The sequence below is a fragment of the Triturus cristatus genome, chromosome 1_1 (assembly GCF_964204655.1).
Source record: "Triturus cristatus chromosome 1_1, aTriCri1.1, whole genome shotgun sequence".
Classification (NCBI taxonomy): Eukaryota; Metazoa; Chordata; class Amphibia; order Caudata; family Salamandridae; genus Triturus; species Triturus cristatus.
The window spans coordinates 287,902,765-287,928,431 of NC_140579.1; positions in this window are offsets into that span (position 1 = coordinate 287,902,765).

The window sequence follows — 25,667 nt, forward strand, 5'->3', positions numbered from 1 at the left end:
CGTTCCCCGGTCACCTCCGCACCCTCGCTGATGTTGGGCCACCGGGGGTGGGCAGAGGGGGCGCGCGCGCCACAACTGAAACCCCCCCGTCCCCCTGCGTGCTTGAACTCGCCCCGTACACGGCAGCCACTCTGCCAGATGATGGTGTGACGGGGGGTGGGAACCCACACGGCGCAAAGGGACGAAGCGACATTGCGCCTGCCAACTCGTGACCGAAAACGCTCCGGGTGCGGGGGGGGGCACATTGCGGAGCGTAATATTACCCACGGCGCGCCCCAGGCTCGAAGGGCCGCGGTAAAACAATTCGACGCTCACACCCGGGTCCCCCGCTCCGCAATCTGCAGCTCTGTGCACGAAGCAGAGATACCGGGGGATCGAACCCGGGGCCTCAGGCATGCACCGCCTGCGCTCGAACATTGAGCTACAGCCCCGCGGAGCCAGCCCCGAAAGAGACTACCCGGCAGGTAAGTGACTGTGAGGGGAGCGAGCAAACCATAGTGTGCCAAGTGCCCCCATGCAACCGGCACTGAACAACCATCTGAATTTTTTTTTTTTTTTTTTTTAAATGGAACGTGTAAACATGCTACTTTACGTACCGGCTGCTACACGAGCGCCCCAAGGCGGCGCTCTTGCACCCCGAGCCGTGCCCCTGTGGCCTGATCGAGTCCGCCTCGCGACGCCACTCCCCCCCCCCGAGGGCCCCCAAACATGGCGGCCCGGGGGGTGCAAAACGCGATTCGAGCGCATGGCGGGATCAGCAGCTTGCCGAGTCGCACATGCAGTAAACGTGCAGGCCTCCCCAAACCCGCTAAATCCACGGACCCAACGGACCCAGGGCAGTCCGCGCCACCCGGGGGGGGGGGGGGCTGAAAGAGGAAATCCGCACCGCAGACGCTTGCCGAAGCACGCCCGGGGGGAAGAGCAGTTTCTGCCCCGGAATCAGGGCCAGGGCACGTTGCCCCGAGTGAAACTGTGAGCACACCCGGAGGCAGATGAGATGCCCCCCCCCAGCCCCGCGATCCTTAGCATTTGTCGGAGCAGGGGAGGGAGTGAGACGGAGAGAGTGGGCCGCCGACCGAGGTCTAAATCCAGCCAGCGACAACCTCCCTTTACCGAGTCTGTAGACCAGCTCTTGTCCAGAACTCGTAACGCATACCAAGCCCGACTGCGATAAAAGAAGCCTGTGCCTATGGCCCCCTAACAGCTCAGGTATTTCGCAACCCCAGACAGAACGTTATGTCCCACTCCTACCTAGCTTGCAGGGAGCGCTGTGTAAGCGGGACCTCGGGCCAGGCCTGTCTTTTAGCCAATAATGCTTACATATTGACATGTAAGACCATACTCATACTGAAACTACAAGTCACGGCATTCAACTTGACTCAAGGCGCCCCTGCGCTCTAAACCAATTAAATAAGTAAACGTGATTTGTTACGAGCGCGCTCGAAGACTCCCGCAGGAGCCTCGATATTTACATGGCGATGTGAACACAAGGGGGGCACGGGGCACAGGGCCGGGGCACTAGCCCCCTCGCACGCTACTCGACCTCGCGACACGCGACCCACAGCATTCGCCCTCCACGTACACATGATCCGCCCCCTCACAACTCTTTCCCCGAGCACGGCCCCCCCCCGCCCGTGGCACGCCTACCACAGGGCCCTGTCTCCTGGTACTGCCCAGGGACAAGGCCGGGGCGAGAGGGAAGTAACCGGCAGACTCACCGAATCAAAGACGGGCGACACGACGGAGCACGACGGACTGCAGGCAAGGCGAACGAGCGGACAAGAGGGCGAGGAGGGGGCGGAGACAGAATATGTACCCCCCCCTGGCTCCTCCCCGCCGGAAGCAGCTCTCTGCTGGGGTCTCCCTAGGTCCATCCCAGGGACACGACCTCCCACCCCTGTGCCTTCCTGTGGCACTAAGGCGGCCGCCCTCAAAGGGGCGGGCCGCTGCGCAACCCCCCCCCGGGCAGCCTTACAGAGGCGCAACTAGAGCCAAATTTCGGGGGGGGCTGAGCAAAAATTTCGGGGGGGGCTGAACTTTAAGCAATAGGCAGAGTGGAGCTGCAGGGGCTCTTAGAAGGGGTGAAACAACAGCGAGGCCCCATTAACATGCAAATGGTCTTTAAAAGACCTGTGGAGTGCTCGGGTGCGGCTGCTTTTTTGCCGAGGAAGCTCTCATCCCGGGCTGCCACACACGACGGGGGGGGGGCTGAAGCCCTGCGAGTCCAATGGGTGTTGCGCGCCTGGTGTGCAGTAACTGCCCTGAACTGGCAGCACTGGATCTGCTCTTCTAGACCCTCTTTTGCCGTCTTTCCCTGCCCTCTGATCTGTCTCTTCTTGCTGCCTCTTCTCCACTGGCACTCTATTTTCGCTCTCCTCGTGCCTGTTGCTCTCTCTGGTACCGCTTCCTGCTGCCTCTTTCGTGTGTCTCTGCTCCTCACTGTTTCTTTTGCCCTGCTCACGTGTCTTGTTCTTCCTTGGGTCTGTCCCTTTTGCTCGATTTCTGCCTCGCTATCCCTAGCACTGTATGTTTGGGGAGCGTCCGTTCACTTCTTGACCCCGTGTCCTCCCTCCCGTCAGCGAGCCTTGGGCTCTCTGCGTCTCTTATCTCACTGTCGCTGCGGCGGTGTACGCCGGTTTCTCTCGCTGTAGTCTTTAATATCGGTTTTCTTTTCTTGAATTTGATTGTCCCTTTAGCTTTTAGACTGGTCTTGTATGCCCTTCTCTTGGATACCTGGGTTAACTCTATTCACAGACTGCTCTCTCATCTATTCGTGCCCTCATCACTCAGACTAGAGCCGGTGGTGTTGTGTAATATGCGGTATCCCCTCGGGATCCGGTATCCCCTGGTGTTCGGCAGACTTCGGAGGTCCTGCCTATTGGACAGCTTGGACGAGCCCCCAGCAGCCCCGCCCACTCCATGAGAGGAGAACCTCTGCTCCAGCAGGCAAAGGGAGCAGCGCGCCGAGCATAGCTGCATGTAGAAATGCACGCTTTAAAGATCGGTGATTCTTAACCAGCCATTGTATCCCTCACGTCTTGGAGTCAGGAGAAGAAACAAAGAAAGAATGCGTGTGAAATTAGCTCATATTACAATTCTTATCTGGGCCATCTCCTAACGCTGGCTAAACATATTTTTATTACCTCCATGGAGAGTTATTTTAGGAAGCACGATTTAAAAGTAATTTACAGTAAAATCTTTCTTGAAATGTTATTCAAGTTTATGTGCGCTAGTATGTCTGTGGTGTGTGAGCATATATTTGTGTTTGTGCGTCTGAGAAAAAGCATGTATGTCTTATTTGTGCCACTTTCATCGTGAGCTGTGGAGGGCACACATGTTTGTATATCTACTTACTTTTGTTCAAGCACCTGCCTTTGCTTGTTTCTGTAAGTGTCTGTGCCTTTGGCTTTAATGGTACGTTTCTGTGTGTTTGCATGTGTGCATGCTTGTGGGTGCATTTGTTAAGGCATGCATTATGTGGATGTGCATGTGTTTGGGCAACTGCATGCTTTTGTTTTTTTTGTGTGAGTGTATGTGTGTGCCCTTATTTTCCACGGCAGGTCTCTGTGTTCATGTTCGTGTTTGCATCTGTGTGGGCATGTAGTGTGAGTGTGTGTAGTTGCATGTATGCCTCGTGTACAGACTTGATTGCTGCAATGTATCTTTCAAAGTTAAAATATAAGATTCTGAATTATATACTGAACTGCCCAGTTCTGGTAAATAAGAGCAAATAACAGTCTAAACAGTATGAGTCTTAGTTTAAGTTTTTAAATGGATGGAGACATGCAGGTTCGTGCTCTCCTAACAAGCATTTGCAATGCCATAGGTCTCACATTTGCAAGGGTTAGTGCTATTGGCGTTGTAAATTACAATATCTTTTACCTATGTGTTTTGGTATGGAGCGTGATCGGTGCATGTAAGGTTGTGACTGAGTCAGTTACCTATAAAATAGTTTGCTTATAAACAACCAGTTAAGGTGAAGCAGCCAGTGTTATAGGCCATATTGGGTCTGCAAGAATAGTTAACCAAGTGTTAGATGTTAATGGTAGACTGGTGGATGATAGGCTTGGTTGGGGGAGATAATCCTACCTGCGACTGCACCGTATGAACCTTATTTGTGTTATTAAACCTTGTGACAAACCGATAGTGAGAGCAACAGAAATTACACAGATTCATGTATGCTCACTGGGATTACCTGACAGCAATTTTATTATTGGTAAATCCAATCAACAAGTACTGTATTTTCCAATAAATAAAAATATAATACAAATGAAAAAAATAGAGCTGCTATTGGCTGAGCACGTTTTTAGTAAATGAAGCTAAATACAATTTCGTATTTGAAATAAACCTATCGGATGAGCTTGTTTTAGGTAGACTGCAAAGAAATAGCTTTTCAAAATCAGATTTTGGGGTGGAGTCCACAATGTAAGAAAATAGTGTTTTTTTAAAAGACTGTTACGGTTGGGACGACCATCATGTGCTGCCTAGGAGGCTTGCATATAAAAGTACAAATACCATAAAGAATTTTATAAAGCTTCTAAATGAAGGTAATTACAATATTTAAATTTAAAAGAAAGCGCAGTTGTTTATTTTACAGAGTTTTATATAGCGCGAACTTGACCCGAATCGGGTATCAGAGCGCTTTACATAGCACCAGTTGCATTACATGAGGACACATTCATTTTTGTTAGGCACGGGGAGATTACGTGATTTGCCCAGAATCACAGGATGATGAGCTTCTTTGCTGAGACTCAAACCCAGTTTCCCAGATTCGAGGTCGAACACCCTAGCCGTTAGGCCAACTCCTCTTCCTTCCCTTCCTGTTATGTGTCCTAAAGGTGGATAATGGGAAGACAGCAGGTGTGGTTGGTATGCTTGGTAGCACACACTTTTGTTTGACCTGTGTGCAATGCTTGAAAGGTGGCTCATTCTGTAGGTCATACAAAACTAGCCCGTTCATGTTATAAAGTACACCTCTAAGAGCACAACATGTAGATCAGTAGCTCCAGCAGTAAGCATTTATACTACGAACTTAACAAATAGAGCAGGTACACTGAATATGTTGATGTCACTGCACTCCTCTTGGCAACACAACAATGACAACATCCAACACTCCACATTATACTGTATGCTGCAAACTCTTCAAAAATAGCCCAGACATTTCTTATAACTCGGTAATCAAAGATCTCTCAATAACATACACAACAATTAACAGTGCATACGGAAGAGGCTTCACATGAGTGCAGAGCTGTGTAGATGCAACATCCTCTTGGATGTCACTGTGCAAACAACATCAACTTTCACTAGCAAACAGAGCACTCAACTTGAGCACAGAACAATGAGCAAATATCCAACACAAGAGAGAAATACCAAGCTCAATACATTTGTGCACAGTCCAGATGATTCACCTAGGAGTGCAGAGCTCTGCGGATGTGTCTAGTACTTAAGGTCACCATGTACACTATAGTCCATACCACTAGAAAACAGACAACATCCAACAGACACACTAGGTAGAACATTGAACACAAATATAGCACAGTTTAAAGATCCCCATGTACCTGGTGATCACAAAGCCCACAACAGTAACCATAATGAACAATCACAATCCACAACAAAACACTTCTGCCAGTAATATGCACTTGCGTCCAAAACGGCTGAGCTGCATCAGGTACCTGGAGCTCTCTGACCCAACAACAGTAGTTCACTCTGTAGAATATAAACAAATTTCTTACACATGTACAACATTTTGCAAATGTAACGTTTTTTAGAGTCAAATGCTGTGAATTATTAAATCATCTAGTGGTTGGAGTCTGAAATTTTCATTTCAACGAACCAAAGTTTTATTTCTGGGTGTCAATCATAGGTTAGAGGGAATAAGACTCACCGATGAGGACTATAGGTCCACAATGCCAAGCCTCAAGCAGAAGCAGTAGAGGCTGTTCTGTGACACATCAATGGGTGCCGCAGTTCTTTTGTATTCTGCGCCTAGCTGGTCTGTGAGTGCCGGCTTGGATTCTGTAATCCATCATACATCCCTTCACAATGTGTATAGGAGGGGAAGGCACTTGTGATGCTTACGGACTGACCCTGAAACTTTAGGCATTTATTGCTTTTCCTAAGAGCTCATCTTCTAGAAACCAGTGGCCATGCAGCAGGGGGAAGATACTTACCGTTCCATCAAGAGCAAATTCAGTGAAGGCTTGCACCTCTTATGCCATGCAAAGGAGACTATTCTCAACTGCCTACAAGCCAATGCCAGACACTAGCAGCGGTGAAAGCCCACCTAGCGATACCACAGAACCTGCCAGGGGCTATTCACAGGTCTTGGTGTAGGAAGCTGGCTCTTTATTTGATATTCCACTAAGTGGTTATAGAGTGCAAAGCGTCCAGAGATTCCTCCAGAAGTGTACAGGCTCAATGTAAACCCAAAGTGCTCAATTGGTGGTAGAGTGGCCGAACAGACATTTGTTATGCACACAGTGATTCATACATGACACACGACTCAAAAAAGAGATCCACACCAATTCTATAAAAATAAGCTTCTTTTAATATTTATTTTAAGACCAAGACATACGTAAAAAGATAAAGAAAATGCTACTTACCTGTATGCATCTGTTCTTGGCATGTAGAGCGGCAGAGTTGTACACCATGCATACATCGCCATCTGGTGCTGGGCTCGGATGCCTGCACCCTGCCGCTGTCCTGGAAGAGTCCGCCGCAGTCTTGAGACAGGTGACTCCTCCCCTGGACGACAGAGCGCATGGGCATCGACTCCATCCTCAGATTGTTTTTCGCCATGATGGGAAATGATGGAGTCAGTAAGAAGTAAGAGATGTCCATATGAATGTATCTAATTAAGATAATATTGGAACAGATACAGTTGTCTGTGCCTATTTTAATGTGAAAGGGCTAAGACTGAGTCAGCTAGTCATGAAATAGTTTAATGGTTATGGATAACCAGTTATAGTGAAGCAGCAAGTGTTAGAGGCCGTACGTTACTGTCTTTGCAAAGATAGTTAAGCATGTGGTAAATTTTAGTGGAAGACTGGTGGCCGAGAGTTTTAGTTGAGGGAAGATGGTCATACCTGGGACAGCAGCACAAGTGGGTTATTTGTTTATACCTAGTGAAAACCCCCGAGATAGCATGAAATCACTGGTGTTACAGGAGAGTGCTTTGATCACTCTCAATTCCAAACATGATGTATTGTATTTCCCCGCCCCAAAAAAATCTAAAACACACGAAAAACAAAGGAAAGCTGAAAAGCTTTAAACATGCTGACTCAGTAAATGAAGGTAACTACAGTTCTGTTTTTAAAATAAACCTCCTGTTGGCTGAGTGCCTTTTGTGCAGAAAGGGCAGCTAAGCCTGTAATTGATTTGTTACTGATAAAATATTCTGACGGTTATAAAAAAAACAGGGTGAAGCAGCCAGTGTTGAAAGCCATACTTTATCATCTGTGCAAGGATAGCTAAACATGTTAGATGTTAATAACAAACTGTTGGCTGATAGGTTGAACAGTCTTGACTTCAACGGCAGCATAACGATGCAGGGACATGCTGCAAGTACTGCAGCATAATGAACTAGAGGGGGAAACGCAAGAGGAAGCCAGTGCCTGACAAAACAAGTAACGCAGGAGGTGGTTGCAATTTTATGAATTTCGTGCAGCGGACAGTAGACAGTATCTGAAGGGCAGGAGGAAATGCAAGAGGATCCTTGTGCCTTCTGCACGTCGGCATGGGCTGGATTGAAGTGGGCTGAACTCAGTGTTCAGAATGAAACCGGAGGGATAGATACATTACATGGTGTCTTAAAAAACACTTCTGAATATGTTTTACAGACTGCAGAACACCCAAAATACTGAGATCCTTCAATTTTGAGCAGATCAGTCCCTGGCGAGTATACATCTGAGGTTGTCCAATACAATTCGTAAAACTATGCATTTAGCGCGGTTTTGGTGCACTTTCGTTCACCCAGTCCCACATATCCTAAGCATCTCAATGCAAACACAAAGAAAATAGCTATTGAAATCACAATTTGGAGTGTACCTTCTTTCGACCTAGAGACATTCCATCCATGAGGATAAATGCATTTATAAATCTCCAATCGTGCTTTCATCCATAATGACAATCGCTTGTGGTTTGGGTTAAACGTAACAGGAGATTTTAGCAACAAGATAACGTGATCTTTTGGTGTAGAATTCACCGGTAGCCTTCTAATTCACAGTTACTATTGTAAAACACTTAAACACCCCCAGCTTTGCTTCCAAACCCAATTTGTGCATTATACACAGCTGTAAATACTTTATGAAATATTAAGAAATGTATGAACTCATAAAAACAATAAATTGTACTATTAATTTTAATTACTTTTATTTGAGTCTAAACATTAGTCTCCTATTTCTCGTACTTGGTCGAAGCAGCTTTAGACAGGCATCCTGAGACTTAGCATCTACTTTGCCAATGATAGTGCTGGTAAATACAGGCAAATGCAGCAGCCATCTTGGAATAGTATTAATTTTACTTTTTTTAATTCATAAACTTGTTTAAGAAAAACTTTGTTCGTATTAATTAAAAACAACCATGGTTCTAAGATGACCTTTATTTGCAAATAATGAGAAAATGTGACCTGACCATTTAACGACATGCTCAGGTGTATTCACTCCTTTCTGTTTACATGGCAATATAAGGGCTACTTGAGCTTGACACTGAACTGCTTGCTGCACACCCGCAAGTAGTCCCATCACCTGAAAACTTTAACATGTCCTGGCTTTTTAGGCAGCAGTATTGTGCATGTGCCATGCACGGAATTTTGAGTCCCATACCCAGTGCTTAATGGGTAAAACAATGAGGTCTGGTGCCCAAAACTCGCCTCAGAAGCCCTCGTTCTGCACTATTAAATGTTAGCTCACCGAAAATTAAAGTCGCATAGTCTTCAATCTACCTCAGACCTCGTTAATCCTCTACCAGCCACCATCTTCCCCTTTATCTCATCCTTGAAGGTTCCTGCTTTCTCGTCTGTGCTGCAGTTTCAGTGCCCCAAAGCAGAGTATGATGGGAGCATGTCCATCCCTACAGTTAAAAAACAAGCCTAATCCCCCTTTAAAGGAAGCCAAAATCTAACTAGTTCCTACTAAAAGAAGCCAAAATGACAGTCGACATTGACATTTGCAAAAAGACAAATAATAATAAGAAAACAGGCAGAGGAGCAGGAGGCAGCACTTGCACAACTGTGGCATTAAGAGAAGGTGGAAGGGAGGAATGCTATATTCAAATGTAAGAAGGTACCACGCCAAAGCTGTACACAGGCAAACAGCAACAGGGCAGGAAACCAAGAAGAAACAAGCATTTGCAATGCACTAGGTCTCGCATTAATTAAGTTTGAGCTATTGGCATTGCGAAATCTTGCAACACCAATTGCAACCAAAGTCTATAAATTGTAGGCCAAAAAAATGTGTATTTATTTTTGTAGCAATGGTGGCATGCTGCGCTTTAGTAGAATATGTTGAAAAGTAAAGTGTGCCATACTAGGATTGCTACAATAGTTAATTGTGTACGCGCTAACAATTGATGTGTGCCTTGATGGCTGGTGGTGTGTGTGTCGGTAGAAATTGTGCACTGATGGCTGGTGGTGTGTGTGCCTGGTGGAAGTGTGCACTGCCGGCTGTTGGTGTGTGTGCCTGGTGGAAGCGTGCACTGCCGGCTGGTGGTGTGTGTGCCTGGTGGAAGCGTGCACTGCCGGCTGGTGGTGTGTGTGCCTTGTGAAAGCGTGCACTGGCGGCTAGTGGTATGTGCCTGGTGGAAGCGAGCACTGAGTGTGGTTGGGTGTGGTTGTGGGTGTGTGTGTGTGTGTGTGGTTGGTTGTGTGTGTGTGGTTGTGTGTGTTTGGTTGTGTGTGTGTGGTTGTGTGTGTTTGGTTGTGTGTGGTTGTGTGCTTGTGTGTTTGTGTGTGTGGTTGTGTGTGTGTTTGTGTTACGGGGCAGCAAAGGGGACAGAAGGAGAAAGGCACAGAATCACGGGGGCAGTGAAGGGGACAAAAGGAGAAAAAGGCACAGAATCACGGGGGCAGCGAAGGGGACAGAAGAAAAAAAGGCACAGAATCACGTGGATTGCAAATGCTTGTTCTCTTTTGCTTTCAATCCTTATCCATCCACTGTGGTTTCAACATAAATACTGACCTTGCCTTAGGAGGAAGGATTGCGATAAAATCAGATTGCACTGCCATCAGCTCATAGATGAAATATCTGACCTTCTAGCCAGCAAGGGGAAGCACAGCCAGAGTGAGGTGAGGCCAATGCCATGCCCTAGTAACACGACTTACTAGATCTGCACTTTAACCATAGCCACTTTATAACACTGCTTGTCCACTGATTAGCATAATGCCCCATCCACCCAGGAGGGTGCCCTAACAATAAAAGGGCAAGGACAATGGGTGCCAGTCATCTGCCCTGAAAACGTGGCAAAATAGACCTGAACTCGACAATCCCAAGCCAGGATCCCCTTAGCTACCCTATTCATCATGGTTGCACAAATTCTATAAACTCTAAAAATTCCTTTCGGGGAGTGAGTAGGCAAAAACTAGAGGTGTGTTATCAGCGCCCAGCACCTTCAATGTATTCTACTTTTATATAATAATGTCTGAGCCTCTCTTGCGTTTTTGGAAGGGAGTTAGTGTGGAAGGGGCTCTTTCCTGCATCTTGAGTGGCACTCAACCGGATCTTCAGTGGTGGGCTGTGAAGAAGTACTGGACCCGTTGCCGAGCTAACAATGGTTTGGGAGAGGCACACGTTGCAGAATGGGGTACAGTATGGATGTAAAACCTGCCATATTTACCTGCTAATGAGTAAAAGAAGAAGCTGTGAGAATAGACTCACCCCTCTTATACCTATCTGAGTAGTGTATGGTGTAGGAAGTGGCACTCCCCCTGCTGCCATACTCTGAGAGGGGATATGGTGGGAGTGGTATTCACGCTACACTCTCAACTAGTGAGTGGAGATTGGTTTGTCAATGGCACCTGCCCGTCAGATGAGTGGGAAATTATGAGGAGGCGGCAGTCAGTTGCTCTCCTGAATTTGTTGAGACCGGCACCACACTAATGTTAAGGTCACAAGAAATATCAGAATTCTGTCGGGGTGGGGGAGGTGGTAGGTGTTGTCCATTCTTTCTGAAGAACTACATTGAAAACACCACAAGCTTCTCCTGAAAAGGTACACTTTCATGTGCATCACACACAGCAATCGCACAATATACAAGGTGCCATATGCTCACAGACACATGCTATTGCTGTATATATTCCATGTACATGCATGTTGCGGTCCACAAGAAAACGGATTAAGAAGAAGAAATATCCAAGCCTTGCAAGTTTGAGTAGCCTTGGAAAAATCCACTACCCTTAGGCAGGTGCACTAATGCATATCAACCCAAGCATGTAGAAGTTTGACTGCAATTACCTTCTGCATTTTTCTACCAATCTGGTTCAAGAAATGTGATCTTTTAAGAAGTAGGTGAAGGAGTTCAGCCGCAACACACAGCAAAAAGCCCTAAGCTTTTCTAGGAATGCAATGATTAAAAACAAAACAAATGTGCCAACTAACCCTGCAAACTGCTGGGTTTGAACGCAAGGCCACAAAATCGAAAAAAGTAATATACACTAAAGAATCGCATACATGGCACTAACAAAATATCTTCAGAATCTCCTTTGAGGGAGGATTCATTTTAAAGCAAATAAATCAGTACTGAATATTTAGGGCAGTGTGGATGAACTATTGACAGTATCGTTTCTACAGTACTTTAAAGGGCGTTTCTCTGCTTTCCTAACTCAGCAAATCAACAGGCTTCAGTAGTCTCAAAAGTGCCCTTGAGTGAGGAAAACTGAGTAGGTTTGTTCTAATATACACGTGCTCTGCATGTTGCTCGTTGCAGTAAGATGTGTCTCAGTGGTGGCAAAGAGGGAGCTTCACAGACACTGCTGTGGCAGTGCAGTGCCTAGAAAACAGATCTGCCTTTGGGCCTACAAAGCACAAGAACAAAGCCTTGGTGTGCTCCGAGTGACAGTATTCAGATGCAGTGAGATCTGCTTGGATGAAAACGAGTACTGCACGTTTAAAGTTTCCTGTCGGGGGAGTCAGTCCCTAGAGTAAGGCGGTTGGTATGAGAGTCTGGAGTCGAGACATGCCGCCCAATGGGTAGAGAGGTAGGGTGGGTACACAAACACAACCCTACATTTTGGGAAGGAGCTGGGAGGGGGTGCTGAAGGGAACGAAGGTTGTGTTTGTCTCTTGTTCCGTTGCGGAATAAAAGAATGCTGGACAAATTAGAAGGCTTTGGAAATACAGGGAAATACAGGGTTTCGGCTGCTTCAATAATATCAGCTAGGTGAATCGTGAGCCAGGATTTTTTTTTTAATATGTATCTGTTGAGAAAGAAAAGAGAATGTCACCGAGGAGGAACTGACACGGAGTTAAGGGAATGGCCACTCCTGGCACCTAATGTATTGTGCTTACACAAGTATTCTGAAAAGAAATACTGTACATACAAATTTGTGCAGGACATAAGGTTGTGTCATCATTATTCCTGGATGGAGGATACAACCCAAGTGGCCCTAAAAACCAAAAAGGTCGAGTGTGATGGGCTCGAATGCCTGATGGTATGCATTTTTCTCTGGCCGAACTTGCCGAAATCGTGTCTGTGATTGATGAACATCGTTGAGCTATACGAGTCTAGTTGGTGAAATAATGCTTAAACTATCTCTGGGTAAAATTGCCTTTTTAATCCAAGAAGCTTCTGAATGGGAAACGGTGGACACGCCTACAGGCTCAGCCTCAGTTCGGATGTAAATGGCTGAAACGGGATGGTTTCAAGACAAAACTATGGTGCTTGGAAATATAGAAACGAGAAGCATGCCATGATGGAGCACAAAACACGAGGGACTGCAATGAACACTGTGAGTATGAAAGCAAACGCGCTCTGCAACGTTTTGCATCCGTCTCTTATCCACTGTCCTGGCTGACGGCAACGGAAGTCAGACTAGTCAGTGGGCTGGCAAAGGAAACAAGCATTGGCGTGCGAGCGGCCGCGAGACGCGATCGGCGGGGGGGGGGGGGGGGGGGGGCGCAGGGTAGAAGTGGGGGTTTGCTTGGAAATATAGAAACGAGAAGCATGCCATGATGGAGCACAAAACACGAGGGACTGCAATGAACACTGTGAGTATGAAAGCAAACGCGCTCTGCAACGTTTTGCATCCGTCTCTTATCCACTGTCCTGGCTGACGGCAACGGAAGTCAGACTAGTCAGTGGGCTGGCAAAGGAAACAAGCATTGGCGTGCGAGCGGCCGCGAGACGCGATCGGCGGGGGGGGGGAGGGTAGAAGTGGGGGTTCTGAAATGAAAGTTAAAGATGGACGTGATACAGATAAAGCGGAGGTGGTTAACGGATAAGGAAGCGGATGGTTGACGGACGGCGAGAGCACACTGCCTGTGGCCTAAAGCTTGAGTGCAAGTGAGTGGTGCGCGCGCAGCAATGATTGGCGGCTGCGCGCGTGCACGCTCACGTGCACTCAAGCTTTAGGCCACAGGCAGCACTTTAAAAATCCAACTACAAAATGTCTCTCCGAGCCAGCGCATGCGCTGGCCTCAGCGAGACCTAAACAGTCCCTCAGAGAACAGATAAAGAACCTTAATGTAATACGACAGTACTTAGTCCCTACTGCGTGGGAGGCACGGGAGAGAAAAAGGAGGGACAAAGAGGCAGGACTTACCACTAACAATCAAGAATATTTTAAGGACACTTAAACAAACAAATCAAAAGTAGGGGGATGGCTTTAAGCACACAAGAGAAGTTACAACAGGTTTCAAATACTCAACCTAAATATGAGCTGTTCCACACAAAACCAAATGAGATGCATATTAAATGTTTCACATGGAAATGATTTAGATGATTTGTATGAAAAGAGTCGAAAAGGAGAGCTTCCTTTTTATCCAGTATGTTAGTGGCTCCAGGTGTTGTGGTCACAGAGTCCTTGTGAAGTATTTGGCATTTAGCCATGAACTTGTAAAGAGGGCTGTCAAAGATTAACTTGTTTGACCTGATTTTCACTCTGTCTTAAGTTTCGATGGGAAAGCACTGCTCCAGTCACTCCTTCAGAGCCCCTCCACATGTGGGTCATAGATGAGGTCCCCAGGCCAGCAAAGCGCAGCTATTTACAAGATGCAAGAGGAATGAGTGAGATAACCCTTTCATGCTGCACAAAGCTTTCTCATATTTCAGAATCGTGGGAGCAGGTGTGAACCTGGACTTCCATGGGCATGTGCAGAGCCAGGGAGTTGGGCGCTTTATGTGAAACTAGATATTCAGAGGTAGTGCTGCCTGTTGCAATCTGATTTGGTGGGCTAATGCTTCTGCAAAAGAAACCTGTATTTAATCAACAAATCATGAATTAGAATCAACTACTAAACCTTGTATCGTGATGTCTGCACAATGAGAAGGCATTGCGTAAGTCAATTAGTCTGGCTTACAACTGAAAGTACCTCTAAGCTTTCATCCATGCAGTCACTCATCTGCACTCACATGAAAGTAGTCACTCTTTATCATACAGTCAAGCATCTGGCCTCACCTTACCAACCTATGAAAACCTCATTATCCGACAGTGCTACACAGCTCATTCATCACAAGCCCAGAAGACTGACAAATGAGAAAGCTGCTTGGTGTGCGTGAAGCCTAACTTTGGGAACAATCTGGACCCTTTTTTAAGAGAAACCTGGTAAAGTGCCTTCAGGTCAGAAAACACCTTAGAACCTGCCTTTTCAGAGATGCATTCAATGTTGACCCTTTAAAACATGGTCAATATAAAAACCAGACATAAATGCCCTCCAAGACCGTTTCCTAGGATTACCAGTGACGTGTCTACTAATGTGTACCATATCCAGGTGGTCCAATTCTTTTCATCACCATATAATTCTATTCCTTTCACCTTCTTTACTTCCATAGTGCTCTAAAGTAGTCAAAGGGCAACATCTAAGAGAGCTTTGTAAAACTATTAAATGTATAAACACATCTGCACTTTAGTTGCGTTTCCAAACCTAAATAAAGCTATATATGTCCTATTTATCTTGCTTGCAGTGGGGCTCAGACTCAGTAATTTGCTTGATTGACCAACAAGTGTGCAACTTGCTTTGTCCATCCACAATTCTTTGCTGCCAGCCTGATTGGATAGAGTTGGAACTGCACTACCCACAGTCATCCGTTCATGGTGGTCATGTGATAATTGCTGGTGACGCTTACACAGGCGGGGCCAGTGCAGGAACAATGAAACTACAGGTATTCCTGCTGACCCTCCTCAAGCACAATAACATGTGACACCAAAGTGTGCTGCCTCAGCCTTCCCAGAAGGCACAAGTAACTTACAGTCTTTGACACTTATCATCCCTAACAATTGCACCATCCTTCATAACATTAACTCAGCAAATCAAGGCTGAGCCCAAGTGCATGTCTGTTCAGCACCTGGCGAAAAAAGCCAACACAAGGAAATGATGGACAGAGCACTGAAACTTTTCAGACACTCACCCCCAGTCACAGATTTGGGTTGAATCCATCATCCTCCTTTGGCTCACTTTGCCACCTCAGTTTGGACCCAGCTATATGCAAATCAGTCTTGACCCTGATCCTCATGGGAACAGTCCAGCCCGAACTGCCAAGCCAGGTCCTCCCTGGACCTAAAACAAGAATCCTGGAACCGGTTTGGGGTAACACCCCTCATCAGCCAGGCTAGCTTGAATCCAGTGGCAAAGTGAGCAAGGGACCCACGTCTGGGCATACCCTGCCACTTAGGGCGAACAAAGCCATGACTGGTCTGTTGGTGTTGAGTGGATAGGAAGCAAGCTGGTACACAGGCACCTGATGATTGACAGCACAGCAGAGAAGTACAAAACTAAATTCATCATTTTAAATTGGTGCTGATTTTACTACTGAACTAGTAGGCTGCATGGGCTGGGCCTCATCATGTGCAGTGGCAGTGCTCGAACACGAAGAACAGAGGTGTCACAGTGACCACCAACCTCGCACTCGGCCATGGTGACTTATGACACCTGCTGAGGGTATAACACTGGCGTGTAATTAGCGCAAGAGATCGACATAGCACAACTGCAGCAAGTGTTGCATCTGTTCAAGGCAGATTGCATCAATCATAGTGGAGACGCATATGCCCCATCTAAATCACGCAAAATTACCCTCAGGAAGAATGGTGCCAGCATATTGTTTTTTTCTTTCCAAATGTGTCTTTAGACATGTCCAGCCTCTGCTACAGCTGCGCTGTTCTGGTAAATTGCATCCTTTGTTAGCATGCTCATTTTCAACGAGTGTTAATGTTAACCCATTAGCAGTGAGTAGCTTGTATTTGCCTTTGAAAGGCTATCTCTGTCCTCTCACCTACTTGGCTGTTGATGCCTTACAACAGACAAGTCAGTCAGGATGTCATTTTCCTTTTTTCATTTCACAAGCCTGCCTAGTAGCACTATGACATATGATACTATCAGCCATTCCTGGCTTTTCAGACCACAGCACTGCGGTCCTTGTAGTTTTCCTTTTTATACTTTCATTAACCCCTTGTGTGCCCATGACGAGCTGGACTCGTCATGGGCCGCGGTTGTGCTGTGCCCATGACGAGTCCAGCTCGTCATGAACCCCGCCCGCCAATGCAACGCCCGGCACAGGGCGGGGAAAGGGCGTGGCACACAAGGGGTTAAGGGCTCATAATCCTAGCAGTCAAAGTGCTGCTGGCTAAAATGTCAGAATTGGCTGGTGTTGTTATACAGACCTTTAGACAATTTTCAGCTATGTTTAATAATGAAAGCAAAGCGATTTAGATCAATGGTTCTTAACCTGTGGTCCCAGGACCCCTGGGGGTCAGCGAGGCCAACTCAGGGGGTCCATGATTGTGTTATGAAATGAAATAATATTAAAATAAATACATTAAAATGATAAAGTGTATACAAAAAAGGAAGCACAATTAAAAATGTTAAAGTTTATATGGGTTGTGAATTAAACAAAATATTTCAATATTTGAGAATTTGTTTGGTATATGTTTATTTTTGTATTTTTGTGCATTGTTTTGAGATTCAAATCATGAAAATTGCTTAGGCTGGGAGAACCCCGTCTTCCAATAATGACTCAGGTGGGGTCACCACATTCCATTAATGATTTAGTGGGGGTCCACAGAAGTCAAAAGGTTATGAACCCCTTATCCTAATAACTTAAAAACGGTTTGTTTCACACATAAAACCAAAAGTAAATTCTGCTCACATATTTTGTGAGGGTTCACTCACATCATGCATTAAAGCAAACATAGGCAATATAAATCGTTTTGTCCTTTGTGCAGTGGAAAGTATAATACTAAGCTTCATAACGCAATAAAGGTCCCACATGGACAGCAGCAGCTCAACCTTTCCTAAATCTGGAAGAAACTGGCATGATATCCCTTTATAGAGGGGGTACTGTGTTTTGATGCTACTTTATGAATTTGTTAGATTGTTGTTGTGACCATTTTTAGGACTCGCAGACCTAGCGTTGCAGCGCACATGCGCTGCACGCTCTGCGAGGCATATTGTAGTAGGGTAGGTTTTAGAAGTGGAGTTGAGTCTCCGCCCATCTTTTTTATTGGCAGGTGTCATCGTTTATGGTAAACACAAGCTTCTTTGTTACCTCCCTGTCTCCTTTTGGGACCTCCCATCCGGACTGGATCATTTACTTGCCGTTTTACAGGGTGGGCTTTATCTTGTGGGTGAGCACTGTTTTTGAAATGGACACTGATAGGGACAATGGCAGGTGCAGTGCTATGAGCTCTAAACTGTATGGGGCTTATTTACAAGCCTTTTACATCACTTTTCCCATGTTAAAAGTGACGCAAAAGTGGCGCAAGGGGCTTGTAAATCTGCCCCTATGTTTTTAATTACTTTAATGAGCGCTAGGAACACCACACTCACTTTATTTATTTATATTTTACATTTATGTCGAGCGCGGCATCCACTTCAGGGACACCACGCTCTGTTTTTTTTTTTGTTATGTTAAAACTAAGCGCAGCGCCGCTTCAAGGACACTGCGCTTGGTTTCGTTATAATTTTTTTTAACTTTAGCAGTGAGCGAAGTGCCCGATTCAAGGACACCGCGCTCAGTGCTAAAGTTATATAAAAACAAAATTCAAAAACAAGCGTGGTGTCCTTGAAGCGGCGCCGAGCTCAGTTTTAAACCATTTGCAATGCAATTGGACCTATTGCATTGCAAATGCTTGTTAACTTTAGAAATGTGTGGCACCCGCTTCACGGACACCGTGCTCTTTCTTTTTTTTTTTTTACTTTAATGAGCGTGGCACCTAGACACAGCACATGGACTCGGCACAGCAAGTAGCAGCTGCACTTCCCTGCCTTCCGTCGGTGGGCCGGCCCCAGCGAAAGGGGTGCAGAGATGCTGACTCTTTACTAGTGGTTAACTGTGGGCAGCCAGAAGACCGCAGGGGCTGGTGTGGAAGAGATTATCGCTGGTAAGTAGGTTTGTCACTAAGGCACACTCAAGTGGACGGGACTATCAGCCACACACTTGGTTCTTTAGTGTGATATGCCGCCGAGAACCACCTGCTCTTCACCTTTGTCATGAGTTGTCTTCATGTCCGGAGCTGGCTCCCCTTGTGCTGGCATCGCGGCTTCTGTGAGCATAGTGAACAGGCTGACCTACCTGCCTGTAAGGTGCTGTCTCGGTCACGCTTTCACCAACCACCCGCTTCATGGCCTGCGCCACTTATTCAATAACTACGCATTTCCGTGCAAGTGCTGCCGTTATATAACCCGCTTAAAAAAAAAATTCCCTCGATAGTTTAGCATGGTACCCTATTTATTGTAATTTTTTTTGTATACCGCAGACATTATAGATCTAGTATTCTGTGTGTATTCGTTGGAAGGAACTTAAATGCACGTGACCTAATCTTCTAGCTTTCCAAAGAATTTGGTCCCTAAGGTGAAACGTGCGTTTTGGGTAGTCCTTGCCATTTACTACTAGCCTGGTTCTACTGCTGGAGCGGGTAATGCAAAATTTTGTATACCCTCCCCAATTTGCATGTCCATACTAATTAGAATAATCAATTAATTATAACCGTATTAATTGTTTGAAGTGATTATCTAATCAATCTTACTAATGTATGAATTACACGTGGGATTTGCATTTGCATGGCCTAATTAATACATAAACTAAAATATGTACGCATACTAATATTAGAGAAATTAGAATATTGCATGTTATATGTTGCTTTTGTGACGTAATTGTAAGTTGCATTAAATGGTGAGTATAAATGCTTTGCATGATGCTATCATGCTAGATTATTACATACACATAGGGGAATTAGTGAGGGTTTAACAATTTATTAGCCATTTATATGTATTAATTATATTTTGTGTTTGTTTTGCTTAAGTTGACCGTTTGGGCCTGCCACAAAATGGCCGCCTCTTACACTCGACGTGACAGACACCACTCCACGAGGTTTTGGGTGAAGTGCACCTGCGCCAACGCCAGCAACAGTGGCCTCGTCTTGACCCTAGCCAAACTGTACCCACCAAGGACATTTTGGGAAAGTTGCCAGGACCCTGGGAACAATGGATTGTCTTTAAAACCGGAACCAGCAAGTGTGATGACTTAACCTAAAAGACTATGGTGCTGATCACGATCCGGTAAAAAAATTCCCCGTACGACTCGTATCCGGTCTTTTTACCGTACGAATCGTACAAGTGTCGTACAAACTGCCAATTACGATTCGCATGGTAAAAAGTCCATACGAATCGCATTGGGAATTATTCCCCACACGTCCTCGGGTCGGAAAATGTGTCCGACACGTCCACGGACGATTTACCATACAAATGTGAAAAGTGAAAACCGACCGCGGAATTACAATCCATCCCGTGCGTCCGATGTTACAACCGTATGGAAAAAACACCGTCCGCACCGAACACCCATAGCAACCATGGAGACATGTGCCCGCATACGCGCCGAACCCCCACCCCAGCCGCCGTATGTACGCGCCGACCCCCACCCCAGCCCCCGTACGTTCGAGTCGAACCCCCCCAGCCCCCGTACGTTCGAGTCGACCCCCCCACCCAGCCCCCGTACGTTCGAGTCGAACCCCCGTGTATGTACACCCGTGTACGTGTCGAACCCCCCCGTGTATGTACACCCGTGTACGTGTCGTACCCCCACCCGTGTATGTACACCCGTGTACGTGTCGTACCCCCACCCGTGTATGTACACCCGTGTACGTGTCGTACCCCCACCCGTGTATGTACACCCGTGTACATGTCGTACGTCCACCCGTGTATGTACACCCGTGTATGTGTCAATCAATCAATCAATCAGTGACACTTGTAAAGCGCGCTACATACCCGTAGGGTCTCAAGGCGCTGGGGGGGGGGGAGGGGGGGGTGCCGCTACTGCTCGAACAGCCAGGTCTTCAGCTTCTTCCTGAAGGAGAGGTGGTCTTGGGTCAGGCGCAGGTCGGTCGGGAGGGAGTTCCAGGTCTTGGCGGCCAGGTAGGAGAAGGACCTTCCTCCTGTAGTCGCTCTTCGGATGCGGGGGACGGCGGCGAGGGCGTGGTTGGCTGATCGGAGGTGGCGTTTTGGAGCGTGGAAGTTGACTCGGCTGTTGAGGTAGCTCGGGCCTTGGTCGTGTAGGGCTTTGTGTGCGTGGGTGAGGAGGCGGAAGGTGATTCTTTTGTTGACGGGGAGCCAGTGAAGGTCTCTCAGATGTCCGGAGATGTGGCTGGTTCGTGGGATGTCGAGGATGAGTCTGGCTGAGGCGTTCTGGATCCGCTGGAGTCTCTTCTGGAGCTTGGCGGTGGTACCGGCGTAGAGGGCGTTGCCGTAGTCCAGTCGGCTGGTGACGAGGGCCTGGGTGACGGTCTTCCTGGTCTCGGTGGGGATCCACCAGAAGATCTTCCGTAGCATGCGTAGGACGTTGAAGCACGCCGAGGAGACGTTGTTGACTTGCCTGGTCATGGAGAGGGAGGAGTCCAGGAGGAAGCCCAGGTTGCGTGCATGGTCTGTCGGTTTGGGTGCGGTGCCCAGGGCGGGAGGCCACCAGGAGTCGTCCCAGGCGGAGGGTGAGGAGCCCAGGATGAGGACCTCCGTCTTGTCCGAGTTCAGTTTCAGGCGGCTGGTCGTCATCCACTCGGCTACCTCTTTCATCCCTTCGTGCAGGTTGGATCTGGAGGCGGCGGGGTCGTTGGTCAGGGAGAGGATCAGTTGGGTGTCGTCGGCGTAGGAGATTATGCTGAGGTTGTGTTTGCGTACGATGGCCGCGAGGGGGCTCATGTAGACGTTGAAGAGGGTGGGGCTCAGAGATGATCCTTGAGGGACGCCGCAGGTGACTTCGGAGGCCTCTGACTTGTACGGTGGTAGGCGGACTCTCTGTGTTCTTCCGTCGAGGAAGGAGATGATCCAGTCCAGCGCCTTGTCCTGGATTCCGATGTTGCTGAGGCGCCGTACTAGGGTGCGGTGGCAGACCGCGTCGAATGCCGCAGAGAGGTCTAGGAGGATGAGGGCCGCTGTTTCTCCATTGTCCATCAGGGCTCGGATGTCATCGGTGGCGGCGATGAGGGCGGTCTCGGTGCTGTGATTGGCTCGGAAGCCGGACTGTGAGGGGTCGAGGGATCCGTTTGTCTCGAGGAAGGCGGCCATCTGCTTGTTGACGGTCTTCTCGATGACTTTGGCTGGAAACGGGAGGAGCGAGATGGGGCGGTAATTCTTGAGGTCGGTGGGGTCCGCTGTAGGTTTCTTTAGTAGGGCGCTGAGTTCGGCGTGCTTCCAGCTCTCAGGGAAGATGGTGGTGTCAAAGGAAGTGTTGATGATGTCTCGCAGGTGGGGTGCGATGACAGCGTCGGCCTTGTTGAAGACGTGGTGAGGGCAGGGGTCGGTCGGTGATCCGGAGTGGATGGAGTTCATCGTGCGGATGGTGTCTTCGGTGCTGATCGGGGTCCAGGCGTGGAGGGTGGTGGTGGGGGTGGTTGTTCGGTCATGGTGTGCGTTGGTTGGTTGTTGAAGCTGTTATGTATGTCCGCGATCTTGTTGTGGAAGTATGAAGCGAGGGAGTTGCAGAGGTCTTGCGATGGGGTGATGTCGTTGTTTCCTGCGCTGGGGTTGGAAAGCTCTTTCACGATGTTGAAGAGTTCCTTGCAGTTGTGTGCGTTGTTGTCCAACCGGTCTTTGAATGCTGTTTTCTTGGCGGCGCGGATCAGCTGGTGGTGTTTCCGGGTGGCAAGTTTGAAGGAGGTCCTGTTGTCCGGTGTCGGTTCCCTTCTCCAGACTTTCTCGAGGGCTCGGCAGTTCTTCTTGGAGCTCTTGAGTTCGTCGGTGAACCATGGGGCCTTCTTGCTGCCGGGTCTGCTAGGCGGGGTCCTCAGTGGGGCGAGTTCGTCCGCGCAGTTGCTGATCCACTTCGTGAGGTTGTCGGCGGCTTGGCTGGGGTTCGCTGAGCTGGCAGGAGGGTGCTGGTTCAGGGAGGTGGCGAGCTGGTCTGCTGTGATCTTGTTCCAGCTTCTGCGGGCTGCCTGTTGCTGGTGTTGGTGGGTCGTCGTTCTCTTGAAGGTGAAGTGGACGCAGCTGTGGTCCGTCCATTGAAGCTCTGTGGCGTGGCTGAAGTCTATGTCTGTGCTGGATGAGAAGACTGCGTCAAGTGTGTGTCCGGCGAGGTGGGTGGGGGTGGACACCAGTTGCTTGAGTCCCAGGTTGGCGAGGTTGTCGAGCAGGGTGCTGGTGTTGCGGTCGTTGTTGTTCTCCAGATGGAAGTTGAGGTCTCCCAGGAGGATGTAGTCGGCGGAGGGGAGGGCATGCGGGCTGACGAAGTTGGCGATGTCCTCGCTGAATTGTGTGCGTGGTCCAGGGGGTCGGTAGATCAGGGTGCCTCTGAGGGTGGTGTTCGGGTTGGTGTGGATCTGGAAATGCAGGTGTTCGGCGCTGGTCAGGGTGTTGTCGGTGCTGGTCGTGAGACGGATGGTGTTCCTGTGGATGATGGCGATGCCTCCTCCCATCTGGTTGGCGTTTCGGTCCCTCCGGACGACCTTGTAGCCCTCTGGGATAGCGATGGCGATGTCGGGAGCTGAAGAGGCGTTCATCCAGGTCTCCGTGAGGAAGGCGACGTCAGGGGCTGTGGCGTCTAGAAGGTTCCAGAGTTCGATGGCGTGTCTGTGGACGGAGCGGGTGTTGAGCAGGATGCACTTGAGGTGGGTGCTGCTGGTGTTCGACTTGGTGGGTGCTGGTGCGAGGCTGGTCCGGATGCAGGTGAACTTGCAGGCGTGGCAGCTGAAAGGTCCGTGGGTACGTCGTGGAGTGGCTTGATGGCATTCTGGGAGTCGGCCGGTGTTGAGTGCGGTGAGGGTGGCGGCGGAGTACGTCAGGCGGGTCGGTCGGGATCTTCGTTGGCCAGGGGTCCTGGCGCTGGGCGCGGTCCGGTCGCGGACGGGCGCAGACGGGCTTACCTTTGGCGCACCTTCGGCGCACAATCGGCGCGCCCGCTGCGCGTGACCGCTGCGCGTTCGCACGGTCGCCATATAAGGCGAAGTGCGCGGGTGGGCGGGGCAGCTGGGAGGCGGGAGCGGGGAGGGAACAGAAAGGAAAAAGGGGCGTGGTCAGCGGTGGTGGCGGGAAGCGGGGAGCGGGGAGGGAAGGCGGAGGGCGGCGAGGTAGGCGGGCAGACAGGCAGGAGAACGCAAAGGGCTGAAACTGACTAGAAAAAAAAATACAGGCACAAAAGTCAGACAAAAGCTGCTAACACGGGAGGAAAATGCAGTTCAAACAAGCACAAATGCTAGACAAAACAAGCACAAAAGTCAGACAAAAGCTGCTAACACGGGAGGAAAATGCAGAAACTGACTAGAAAAAATACAGGCACAAAAGTCAGACAAAAGCTGCTAACACGGGAGGAAAATGCAGTTCAAACAAGCACAAATGCTAGACAAAACAAGCAAAAACAGACGCCAGCGGCGTCAGCCGGCAGCGAGGCAGGCAGCGAGGCAGAGGGCAAGGCGAGGGGGCACACACAGCAGCTGGTGGCCGTGCGGCGCGGGGGTGTCCCACAAGTGGGTCACACTCACCTGCGTCGCACGGTCGCCATATAAGGCCAAGTGCGCGGGTGGGCGGGGCAGCTGGGAGGCGGGAGCGGGGAGGGAACAGAAAGGAAAAAGGGGCGTGGTCAGCGGTGGTGGCGGGAAGCGGGGAGCGGGGAGGGAAGGCGGAGGGCGGCGAGGTAGGCGGGCAGACAGGCAGGAGAACGCAAAGGGCTGAAACTGACTAGAAAAAAAAATACAGGCACAAAAGTCAGACAAAAGCTGCTAACACGGGAGGAAAATGCAGTTCAAACAAGCACAAATGCTAGACAAAACAAGCACAAAAGTCAGACAAAAGCTGCTAACACGGGAGGAAAATGCAGAAACTGACTAGAAATATACAGGCACAAAAGTCAGACAAAAGCTGCTAACACGGGAGGAAAATGCAGTTCAAACAAGCACAAATGCTAGACAAAACAAGCAAAAACAGACGCCAGCGGCGTCAGCCGGCAGCGAGGCAGGCAGCGAGGCAGAGGGCAAGGCGAGGGGGCACACACAGCAGCTGGTGGCCGTGCGGCGCGGGGGTGTCCCACAAGTGGGTCACACTCACCTGCGTCGCACGGTCGCCATATAAGGCCAAGTGCGCGGGTGGGCGGGGCAGCTGGGAGGCGGGAGCGGGGAGGGAACAGAAAGGAAAAAGGGGCGTGGTCAGCGGTGGTGGCGGGAAGCGGGGAGCGGGGAGGGAAGGCGGAGGGCGGCGAGGTAGGCGGGCAGACAGGCAGGAGAACGCAAAGGGCTGAAACTGACTAGAAAAAAAAATACAGGCACAAAAGTCAGACAAAAGCTGCTAACACGGGAGGAAAATGCAGTTCAAACAAGCACAAATGCTAGACAAAACAAGCACAAAAGTCAGACAAAAGCTGCTAACACGGGAGGAAAATGCAGAAACTGACTAGAAAAAATACAGGCACAAAAGTCAGACAAAAGCTGCTAACACGGGAGGAAAATGCAGTTCAAACAAGCACAAATGCTAGACAAAACAAGCAAAAACAGACGCCAGCGGCGTCAGCCGGCAGCGAGGCAGGCAGCGAGGCAGAGGGCAAGGCGAGGGGGCACACACAGCAGCTGGTGGCCGTGCGGCGCGGGGGTGTCCCACAAGTGGGTCACACTCACCTGCGTCGCACGGTCGCCATATAAGGCCAAGTGCGCGGGTGGGCGGGGCAGCTGGGAGGCGGGAGCGGGGAGGGAACAGAAAGGAAAAAGGGGCGTGGTCAGCGGTGGTGGCGGGAAGCGGGGAGCGGGGAGGGAAGGCGGAGGGCGGCGAGGTAGGCGGGCAGACAGGCAGGAGAACGCAAAGGGCTGAAACTGACTAGAAAAAAAAATACAGGCACAAAAGTCAGACAAAAGCTGCTAACACGGGAGGAACATGCAGTTCAAACAAGCACAAATGCTAGACAAAACAAGCACAAAAGTCAGACAAAAGCTGCTAACACGGGAGAAAAATGCAGAAACTGACTAGAAAAAATACAGGCACAAAAGTCAGACAAAAGCTGCTAACACGGGAGGAAAATGCAGTTCAAACAAGCACAAATGCTAGACAAAA